Source organism: Podarcis raffonei, chromosome 5 (assembly GCF_027172205.1).
Source record: "Podarcis raffonei isolate rPodRaf1 chromosome 5, rPodRaf1.pri, whole genome shotgun sequence".
NCBI lineage: Eukaryota > Metazoa > Chordata > Lepidosauria > Squamata > Lacertidae > Podarcis > Podarcis raffonei.
In genome coordinates this window covers 4,649,283-4,661,033 of record NC_070606.1, presented here as the reverse complement: position 1 = coordinate 4,661,033, position 11,751 = coordinate 4,649,283, and positions in this window count along the sequence as shown.

Sequence of the window (11,751 nt, the reverse complement as noted above, 5' to 3'; positions counted from 1 at the left end):
CCGCTGTTCCTCGACCTGGTTCGGTTTCCCTGACCTGCTTTTGGGGGGGAAATAAAGGGAAAATTTTTTCCTTTATTTCCCCCCCAAAAAACTAGGTGCGCCCTATGGTCCGGTGCGTCCAATCGTGCGAAAAATACGGTAATTTAGGAAATGCTCTGCTGCAGATCTCATTTCCAGCAGTTTCCCCCACAGGATGAACCCACTTTCTGTACCAGACCCAGCCACATCCTGTTGTCCAGCTCCATCTTGCTTTTTAAGGATGTTTTAGTGACTAGTGAGAGCTGGACCATAAAGAAGGCTGATCGCCGAAGAATTGATGCTTTTGAATTTTGGTGCTGGAGGAGACTCTTGAGAGTCCCATGGACTGCAAGAAGATCAAACGCATCCATTCTTCCTGTTTCAGGAAGCTTTTAATGTTTGATGTTTTGGTGTGTTCGTGGTTGGGGTGACCCGGTCAGATGGGCAGGGTACAAGAAAATAATAATAATAATAATAATAATAATAATAATAATAATAATAATGTCATTTAAATCCCATTGACTTGGATGTCCCATTGTCAACCTGGGTTACAAACTAGCTGGTAATGCTACAATATTGCTTTTAGGAGTCCAAGAAAATTGGACTATGCAAGCAATGTCATCACCAGTTTTCCTTAAGAACGTAAGAGGAGCCCTGCTGTATCAGACAAAAGGCTTATCAAGGGCTGCATTCAGATGGCGGTTTATTCTATTTCCCCAATGCTTCCTTACCTGATAGTTTCTGCATTTTATTTGGTCTTTTGCATCACATAAAACCCACGTCTGGCAATCTAGCGGAATACAGTGAAAGTTTAGCACTCATTTCGGTGTTGATTGTTTCTGGAAAAAATCCATTTGCAACCCCATTAAGCCAGAAAATCACAGCAGTAAAGTGACAAAATTTGCAGCTGTATACTGGCAAAATGCTATTTCCTGCCATTTTCATGGGTGAATCAGAATCACACATGCGCAGAAGGTGTGGGGGAGTAGCAATGCTATCCGGTGATGTTCCTTGTGCCACACCATGGCCCACTGAAATGAAATGAAATTTAGCATGACATGCTGGTGTATTGGTCCAACAGTCACAGTTTTATAAGGCAACAGGTACTGCAGTGTGAAAGAAACGTTAGAAATTGGGAGAGAAGCACTGCTCTTTTAATCAGTTAAACTAACACAGGAAACCCCATTTCTGAATGCAGCCCTAGTCCAGCACCCTGTTCTCACAGTGGCCAACCAGATTCCTATAGGAATCCCCAAGCAGGACCTGAGGGCAACAGTTCTCTGCCCACCTGCAATTCCCGGCTGGTGGTATCTAGAGACATGCTGCTCCCAGCTGTGGAGCTACAATACAGTCAGTGATAAATTTATCCTCCACGAATCAGTCAGACCCTCTTTTCAAAGCCACCCAAGTTAGTGACCATTGCTAAAGTTTGCAGGAGTGAACACGGCATTTTTACTATGCACTTTGCAAAGAAGGATTTTCTTTTGTCCTGAATCATCCAACAGCCTGTGCTGAATGATGGAAGATTCAGGGTGGCTCCGAGTTCTAGTATTATGAAAGAGGGAGAAAATAATTTCCCTGTTTATTTTCTCTGTATTATGCTTCATTGGGCACTTTGCTAATAGCATAACCATCGTCAACAACTTAGAAGAAATAAAATGAGTGTGTTTTGTGTTCAACACCAGACCTTCTTCACTCCCTTTCCTGAGTGCCCCACAGCCTTTTATTTTTTCATTTTTCATTTTTGGTACCTAAACCATAAAAAACAGTGCCTTGTTGATAAGATGAAGATTTGTGATTGGGGAATAGACTGGAGAAAGAGAGACAAGGTCAGGAGACAGACATTCCCTTTGGAATCTTCTCCCCCAAGCTGGCTCTCCCATGTCACTTGACAGTAACTTACTTCTAAGTCTCTATCTCACAACGGGTTAAGGTTTCCGCGGTGTCTCATGTGTTTCTGTGCCTTAATTGCTCTCTTATTAGGGTAAAGCAAAGCAAAGCTGTAGGTTTTCTTCTGCAGTCTGAGTGTGGCTTAATTGCATTTGGGAAAGGCAAAGAGGGGAATGGGAGCTTGCCAACATTCATGCTGTCTGTCATCCACAACCTATTGATGACAAGGAGTTGAAAGCTTGGCAGCTCCTCTTATAAACAGCAACCTGGACGATGAGGAATGGAAAAGATTATATGAAATATACAGACAAAAGGGGGGCATTCTTCAAGAGAAAATTAAACACGAACAAAGGGCACAGAACAACCCCAAACAAGGGCCTTATCAAAACAGGAGAATGTTACATAAAATAGTTGCCTTTTTCAATTAAAAAATAGATTTATGCTAAGCAACATAAGCAGGCATAAAAACACACAGTATTCTAGGGCTTGCCGATCAGAAGGTCGGCAGTTCAAATCCCCACAATGGGGTGATCTCCCGTTGCTCAGTCCCTGCTCCTGCCAACCTAGCAGTTTGAAAGCACAAAGTGCAAGTAGATAAATAGGTACCGCTGCGGCAGGAAGGTAAACAGCGTTTCTGTGCGCTGCTCTGGTTTCACCAGAAGTGGCTTAGTCATGCTGGCCACATGACCTGGAAAAACTGTCTGTGGACAAACGTCGGCTCCCGCAGCCAGTAAAGCGAGATGAGCGCTGCAACCCCAGAGTCGTCCGCGACTGGACCTAATGGTCAGGGGTACCTTTACCTTTATTCTTATAACTGTAGTGCAGGTAGATATCTCTGTCATACAGTAGTATGAGTAACAAGGTATTTTTCTAAAAACACATTTAATTTATGTGAATTGCAGCTCCGTTGTGGTATATTAGCATAGAGACTGTGGGCATCTTCAGGCATTTGCCTGAACATGTGAATGCCAGAGTGTTTTGGGGGTCAGGGTGTGCATGCAAGTCCCACCCTATAGCCTCCTGCACTTCCTTCCCCATAATGTGTAGGAAAGGTGTGGCTGGTGATTATGCTTGTTTAAATGCAAATGGAATTGTCCTCACAATCAGGGATCTCCTTTATCTAGCTCCCCAGTGTCACTGAAGGTTCGACTTGCAGTAAATGAAAAGGAGTGGAAGCCCAGTGCACACCTTTTCTATGCAACATGGGGGAAGTTAGGGACTGAGCAGTGGGGCTGGGCTTGTATGCACATCCCTGCTGTCATCCACTCTTTGACGCAGCTGTCTGTGCAAAGCAAGAGGCTTTGATAAGCACAACAGAGGAAGCAGCCATTGTTGTTCACTAGCTAGTTTCATTCATATGAAAAAGACCAGCTCCTAGTACCTGAGAGGAACAAGATCTCTGAATGTATGCTAATGCACAGATTTGCACTGATCTGTTTGCCAACCACCAACACAAACACACGCCTCCATTTGGCCTTTAATTAGTCCTGGCAAGAACAAAGCACTACCTTCAATGGTAAACTCACGCAAGTTGTTTGCATTCCTCCGAGCTAGGATGCCCTTTCTCTGTTTTGCTGCATTGGCCCCCTACTCTTTTGCACTTGGCAGTCAAAGCCAGGTGCAGTTTGTACCTAGATTGGCTCATGGTCTTCAACTTTGCTCCCCAAGAGTGCTTCTCCAACCTGTGGTAGAACACTTGTCTCATCGTACTCCGGGTTGTTGAGCACATTCACCTTGATCTCAAAGTCATCTCCTTCCTTTAACCTCAGTTTTGATTTCATTCACCTTTTGTCTTAAGAAACATCTTACAAGTTTGTATGCACTTGTTTCCAAGGCACCACATTGTTAAGCCTTTGTAGGATCTCTTGAGGACAAATTGCTCCAAATGTAGCCGGCTCCCTTCTTCCACCTTGCCTCCACTCCATGTTTGTTGTTTTATTCAGCTTACACAGAAATCTTAATGGGACATGAAACCGTTTGTTCTCCCTTGTGGTCATTGTTTTATCTTCCACCATAGCATCTACTAGAAATCCTTTAGTTTTACCCTAGAATATTTCAGGTGAGGCACATTCTGGGCTGTTGTTTCTGTCCAAGATTTGTGATCAGTGTCTAATGGGCTAACCTATCAGTTTTGGTTTCTCAGAGTTTGCCGTTTGTTCAGTCTTAAGTTCAGTCTGAAAACATGTTTTTCCTAATATGCACATTTTTGTATATGTACAATATACATTTGTCTAACATGTATATGTTATATGCATAATATATGCATTTTTGCAAGGAATTTCTCCAGTGTATGTTATTTTCACAAACATATGTTTTTGTGTGTTTTCCCTCCTAATAGAAATATTTCATACTTTTGTGTGTGTGTTAGAGACTGCATCACTAAACTCAGAAAAGTGTGAATTTAAAAGGGAAAGCTGCCCCTTGGTTTGTTTATTGGTTAAGAAATTTGAACAAAGTAGTCTCATATTAAACTATGAACCAATTGGATTTCTCCCTGACCTCTAGCTCAGGTCACTATGAAACAGGAAATCTCCTTGGAACAAGTAACAATTAGGTTTGCAGTCCTTCTATTACTCTCTAACCCCTCCATTTCCCAGACCTCACTGTATTACCGTATCTCCCTCACATGTTCCAAAAGCTGCCATTTGCATTTGAGCTTCCCCCACTGTATCTAGGCTTCTATTGCAGTCTAGATTGTGCATCAGTTCCACATATGGCAGCAGTAATGTTTCCTGCTTGCATCAATCTCTAGCAAAGAAACTCAAAGTAACCATTTTACTCTAGGCATTTATTGCCTTGCCCCCTTCAAGCAGCAGACTACTTTTACTCTTCAGTGCTGTTTTGACCTTCCAATAATTTTTTTTTAAACCCAGATTGAAACACAATGGTTCTTGCATTCCCCCTAGCTCTTAAGGGCACAGTGCTCTACAACTCTGGGTCCAAGTGCCAAGATCCATGCATCTAGCAGCACTCCAAACACAGAGCCAGAGGCTGCAGAGGCAGCAGTAAAGGAGTTGGGCCAACTTTTTGGACCACCAGGGCCTGTAGGGTTACAGCCCAGATCCTCGCAGTTGTCCTCCCTCTGAGCCTTGAGGAACCAGGCTCCCACAGCAATTCATTGGTCCAGTGCTGCAGGAAGCTCACCAGGAGGAAAACAATGGAACGGAGGATGAGTGCCCATCTTTGGGCGAGCATTGGCCTTTCAAAGCTGGGAGCTATCTGCAAGGGGGTGGGGCCTGGAAGAGAGAGCCAAGAGACAGAGGCTTAAAGGGCTCATTCTGCTTGCAACTTCTGCGGGAATAAGTTGCTTGCTTGGAGCTATCCATGGTCCTGTAACTTCTGGCTCACCTCCTTCTCCTTAGGATCTGGCATCAGACCAGAACATGGCCGCAGAACATGGCAGCATCTGTGGGGAGACATGTTAAAGGGAAATATGGCTTGGCACTGTGTCTGTTTGAGTGGACAATGGCTTGGTGAATGCTGTATAAACCAAATTTTGTTTCAGGGAACCATAAATATCCTTACCTACAAGCTAGAGGAGCAGGTCTGGTAGATATGGACCTTCCTCATCTCTCAAAGCCTCTGAGTCTATCTCAAGTAGAATATATCCTACCTGTCATTCATTTAAGCAACTTTTCTTATTGTTTTAGAATACTTATTTATAATATACTGAAATTTTCTTCTCTTGCTTTTAAGTTAGCTGGGCTGGAGGGAGGGTGGTGGGAAAATGATTGCTTTCTTATATTTTATTTTCCATCTTCAAGTTGTTGTTATATAAAACTTTCTATTCAGTACTTGTAGTAGCTCCGTTGTAATTTTTCATCTTTTATATTGTAATCATCTTCATATATTTTTCTGTTTATCCTGGATCACGCTTTCACTGTTTTAAAGTCAGATATGTAATTTTTCATAATTTGCAGCTTACTAAGGTGCAAGTTATACTTCCAGGATAGGCCTTGCAGTAACTTTTGCTGTGGTGCTGACTTTTTGGTCACTATTTGTATGCTCACTGGAACAAATTTAAAGACTAGACTAAATTTAAAGCTGATTTTTCACATTGTACTATTGTTTTTCCTCACTCAGTGCCCCAGCAGTCCTCTGCATTCCACTGTGTCATCTTTGGTCTTGCATCATGGGGAATTTAGTTTTGATTGTAATATACTTGTGTGCAAACTTGTCTTTTGTGGGGGGAGAGGAGCTATTGTTTTGTTTTCATTATGTATTATGTATTTTTATCTTGTATTTTTATGCATTAATTAATTAATGATAAATTATGGGTTCAAGTCTGTGGCTGTGACATTGTCTGGGAATAGCAAGAGAGGCCTCTCATTTCAGCAGTGGCAGGGACGCTCTGTGCTCTACCTCAAACTCACCTTATTGCCCACTGCATGACAACAACAACAACAACAACAACAACAACAACAACAACAACAACGAAAAGAACAGCTGGATTGCTGTTTTGTCCTGAAGCTGCTGAAGGCACAGGAGCTTTGTCAGAGAGAAAAAATAATTAACCTTCCTTGCCAGTTTAGTTGTTCATGCCATAAATAATAAATGGATAATAAATAAAATTGTTGAATGAATATGCGAAGAGGGGAAGGGGAATTTCGCAGTGGTTATTGTTTGATGTTGGAGGAAAACACTCCTTCGCTCAGGCATATCAAAGTGGTTTTTGCAATGTATGATTAAAAATAGATATAGGGAATATTGAAAAAGGGAGAAAAGTGGGGTCAGCTGGGAATAATAGCTGACACAAAATTGTAATACATAGTTCTTCTGCCATTTTTTCGAGTTGGGGGTGGGAGAGAGTAACAAAGAGAACATATTGCAGTGGAAGAGCTGCTTACCCAGTCTAGGATGGGCAGCAGTTGTGGTCCATCGCGTCTGGCCATGCAGCCCCTCAGAGTAACCTCCATTAGGCGTCTGACCACTGGTAATCCTCAGGCCAGCCCCAGGCACTATGGGGGTTCCTGCCTTACCTCCTTATGAATTTGGCCAATCCAGCTAGGCCCATCGCTTGGGAGTGGACTGGACTGCAGTAGTTTTCACTCTGGTTCGCTCCCACCCAATAAAACATGGTTGGCCCTCTCCTTGGCACCATGTTCTGCCATGGAGCAACACCCACCCATCCCACCCTCAGTCAACTAAGCTTTTGTGTTAATTTCCTAACATTTTTCTTCCAGGACTCTTTTCTGCGGGCTTTTGCTGTGGTTTTATAATGGTTGCTGTATTTGTAGCCAGGAAGGAATTTCCCCTGCGGATTAGGCAAATCCTTTAGTCTAATCTCTGGCGGTGGCGGGGTGTGTGTGTGTGATCATCACAGCAGCATGATCGCAGGGTATCCCATTAGAGGGGTCTAGAGGGAAGTCTCTGTCCAAAAGCTGAAGCGATCAGCAAATGGGCCATAGAGCTTCCTCCAGCGCTGTGGGAGAGCCATCTGTGTAGATCTGTGTCTTGTGATGGATCCATTATCCCAGGACTGACCTTGTTATGCCTGTTAGTTCTTCAATAGGGGGCTGAGGGATACACGCCAAATGCCTATGCCAAATGCTACCTACACCTGAAATCAATAAAGTTGTAGCCAGTTTAAAATCACAGTACCTTGTCGTATACTTCACCTTCTCACATTGGGGTGAGGGCCCACCAGGGGTGGACGGCACTGCGAGTGGGACCACAAAGATCTCCACTTCTTGAACTAATGATGTCTGGTGTGCAGCATGTAATGCAACAAAGGGTATATTAACATTCATTTGGAATTATTCATTGGAAAGAAAAAGAATAGACACACGCTGATCAAACTTCTGCAAACAATGAATGAATATAACTAATCATGCACAGAATCATGTTTTTACTACTATGCCTGTTTTTTAATCAACAATTTTAAATGTTTTATTTTATATTGTTGTAAGCCACATATAAATTTTGCTGAAGAAAGCAAAGCAATGTACTTTCCCAAGATGAAATGTAATGTACCCCAGAAGAGAGGAGGCCAACAACCCTTGGGGCACCCAGTCACATCGCTGACCACAAAAGGGACGTTTTAAAGCAGATAGTGGAGTCATCTGACCATCTGAAGAATGCTCCTTCACAATAGAAGTGGGATAAAACCCGGGAAGAGATGTTGCAAATTATTTGTCAGGGCAACTGCTACATCAATTCCATGAGAAACAGAGCAGAATTAGCAATCCAACAAATTTTATTTATGAAATAAATATCAATCTGTGTTTGATCTTGAGCGCAGTATTACTTGTATTATGCATGTCTGAGATAGTTTTTTACACAGACACTTTCAAAAGGAATCTCATCTGCAACACCCGGGATGGGGAAGTGGATCTGTGGACCATTTTGACACAGGAGTAGGGCCACTCACCTGTCAATCACCTGAGGTCACCATGGCATCAGATGAAGCATATTCCTTTGCAAACAAGCTGCAGCTGACTGGTGGCATCCAGCCTCTGCGTCCTTTCCCCACATGGTTTTATTTCAAACTGTGTGTGCAAAGGAAGTCTAAAGGAAGCAGAAAGGGATATGCTTGCCTTTATGCTTTCTTTGCCCATGCTGTGTGAAATAAAACAATTTGGTCAAAGGAAGTGGAGTTTGCAGGCTCTGCCAGTCAGCTGATTGGCAGCTGCAAGCCCCACTTTTGGCTTCAGTCAGGATCTTACAAGTGGATCAATTCCCAGAGGGGTTACATTTGGCTCCAAATTTAAAAGGCACTAAATGCAGGTCCCACATGCCAAAGAACAATTGCCAAGACATTTTAAGTCTCCTGGTTATTTCTTGGCAGCTGTGTCTATGTTATACATGTCAGGTGTGGGGCAGGTTGGTGTGGTTTTGGGAAAACAGCCTTGCCAACCTAATAACACCCATGGGAGAAAGATGCCACATCTGGACCCTACACCTATTCCTAACAAGAACCTCATCTGCCCTGGAGTGCTGTACAATATATGAAGTAGAAATCAGGAGGACAACAATTAGTATACACTTAATGACGTCTAACTTTATTTAGTAGAACCACTGTTGGTGTAGATATAACCTGATTAGGAATGGACAAACCTGTCAATTTCAGTTTCTCTCAGTTTTCTGTTTTTCTACTCTTAAATAAGTTTCAGCCCTTTTACTGTGGAGGAGAGCATAGCGACCAAGATAGCCCCCCTCCTTCATGAATCCATCTAATACTCTTTTAAAGCCATCTAGAATTTTTTCTTGGTTAACTGAAAAACATCGGGAACAACAAAATAATTAGTGGAACAATATTACTTTCCAATAAGTGTTAAGATACGAGAATGGCAAATAGCTTAAAATACTTGATCATTTAATCCTAAACCGTCACAAAAACTTCCCTTGGAGACCACCATTTCCTGGGGGAACAAGTTTTGACCTCTCCAAAAGTCTTGTCATTTGTAATTTATTTATTTTTGCCCCATGTGTACTTAATGAAAGCCACAGAGGGTACAACAGAAACAGAACCCAACAGCTGGTATATAAATATTTGTGATATATATATATATATATATATATTTTCCCAATTTGATTTATATGTGTGTGTGTGCATCTGTATTTTTATATCTCTGCATTGCCATACAACACATTATAAAATCATTGCTGATAGGTGGTAAAGAAATGTTTTTAATAAATGAATATATTGAAATAACTGTTCGGATACTTCTCTGCGTTGAGAAGACAATGGTCAGAGGGACTTCAAATGTAATAATTGTCAGACAGGCAGAATGAGCAGAATGCAATAGTGTAAATAAATAAACCATCACCGTGCATAGATAATGTGCTCCCTTAAATGCTCCATCAAGCATTACTGTAAATAAACAAAAATGTTCTTTAAAGCAGCAATGGGCAATTTTTTTTCATTTTGTCCATGAATGATGATCCACTGTCCCATCTCACAGGAGTTGAGATACAGTTGCTACCTCTCCACAGCCACAAGTATCACACCATTCTGCTCCATATTAGTTCATGTGAACTAAATACTACCTGCAGCTTCCTGGCCACGATTGCAACCATAATTCAAGATACTTGCTTGACAATAACCACATGTTGTAAAGATCCAAAGAGCAAAACTGCAGAGAGCAAAAGTATGGGTCTTTCTCCAATACATTTCTGTAGTAGAGGAAAGTGCTCAAGGATTTTGGCAGTGTAGGTGGTTGTGTGATTTGCCTCTATAGTACAGCTGAAAAATAATAACCTATAAGAAAAAGAAAAAATAGCAGCATGACACTTTGAAGATTATCTATAGCAATAAACTGTAGGGCAAGGATTTCTACCTCTCAAAGTCCTTCAAAGCCAGCTGCACTTTACAGCAACGGTAGGTGAGCAATGCAAACGACTTCTCCTTTGCTTCACAACCCACGTATTTTTAGACAGTACCAGGCCAGCTTTTATCATAAGCACAGGCTCTGGACATCTGCATTGTGACCAAGGGAACAAAGACCTGTGATACAAATAAATCTGGCAGATTGAAGAGACAATCATAAATGTACCATGGCATTTCCAAAAGTGACAAGACATTTTGGAATAAAGCATAGGCAGCAATATTTTTGACCCTCTGTGCTTAATTTTGCCAATGGAAAGCTTGAAGGTTTTCCTCCAATTTATTGGGTTAAGTTTTGATCAGTTGTTTTGATAAGTAGATTGGAGAAGGAAGGCCGAGGTCTAAGTAGATACATAGCTTTGAGTGCAGTGGAGCCCCCATTTTGACCCCCCAAAGTTATGAAAATAACAGTTCAACTGTAGCCTAGGACTAAACCACAGAGCCTAGGGCTTGCCGATCAGTAGGTCGGCGGTTCGAATACCTGCAACAGGGTGAGCTCCCATTTTTTGGTCCCAGCTCCTGCCCAACTAGCAGTTCGAAAGCACGTCAAAGTGCAAGTAGATAAATAGGTACCACGCCGGCAGGAAGGTAAACGGCGTTTCCATGCGCTGCTCTGGTTTGCCAGAAGCAGCTTAGTCATGCTGGCCACATGACCCGGAAGTTGCCTGCGGACAAACGCCGGATCCCTCAGCCTATAGAGCGAGATGAGCGCCACAACCCCAGAGTTGTCCGTGACTGGACCTAACGGTCAGGGGTACCTTTACCTTTAATGTTTGAAAAGCAATATTGCAGTTACTACAGTGGTACCTCAGGTTAAGTACTTAATTCGTTCCGGAGGTCCATTCTTAACCTGAAACTGTTCTTAACCTGAAGCACCACTTTAGCTAATGGGGCCTCCCACTGCCGCCGCACCGCCGGAGCACGATTTCTGTTCTCATCCTGAAGCAAAGTTCTTAACCTGAAGCACTATTTCTGGGTTAGCGGAGTCTGTAACCTGAAGCGTCTGTAACCTGAAGCGTATGTAACCCGAGGTACCACTGTATATGCATTTTTTTAAAAAAATATAAACAATTTAAAAGCCAATTTCATTATTTTAAATCCAAATTTTATTCCTTCCCAAACCCCACCATGCTAAATGTAGAGTTATTGGAATAAGCAGCAACTACTCTGCCTGTCCATTATCTTCTCTTACAATCCATAAGAACTGGGTATTGATGTGGAACACTCCCCCACCAAAGAAAATAACAGCCATCCCCAAACTCTCAGATGATGTGTGTCTGAAAATAGCAAGAGTGCAAACTCTCATTGTTTAGCAGTTTCACCACCATCTAGGAGACAGATTCTGTGAGCTTACAGGACAGCCTTGGCCAAGTCCCTGTCTGGGCTAAATATTCAATAATTTTCCCTAATACTTAACTTGTATTACTAAGACTGTATTTAATGCCTATCAGTCTGGAAGACAAATAAGGCCATGAGAATAAGGGAGTAAATCTTCATATGATGGTAAAGGGAAACAT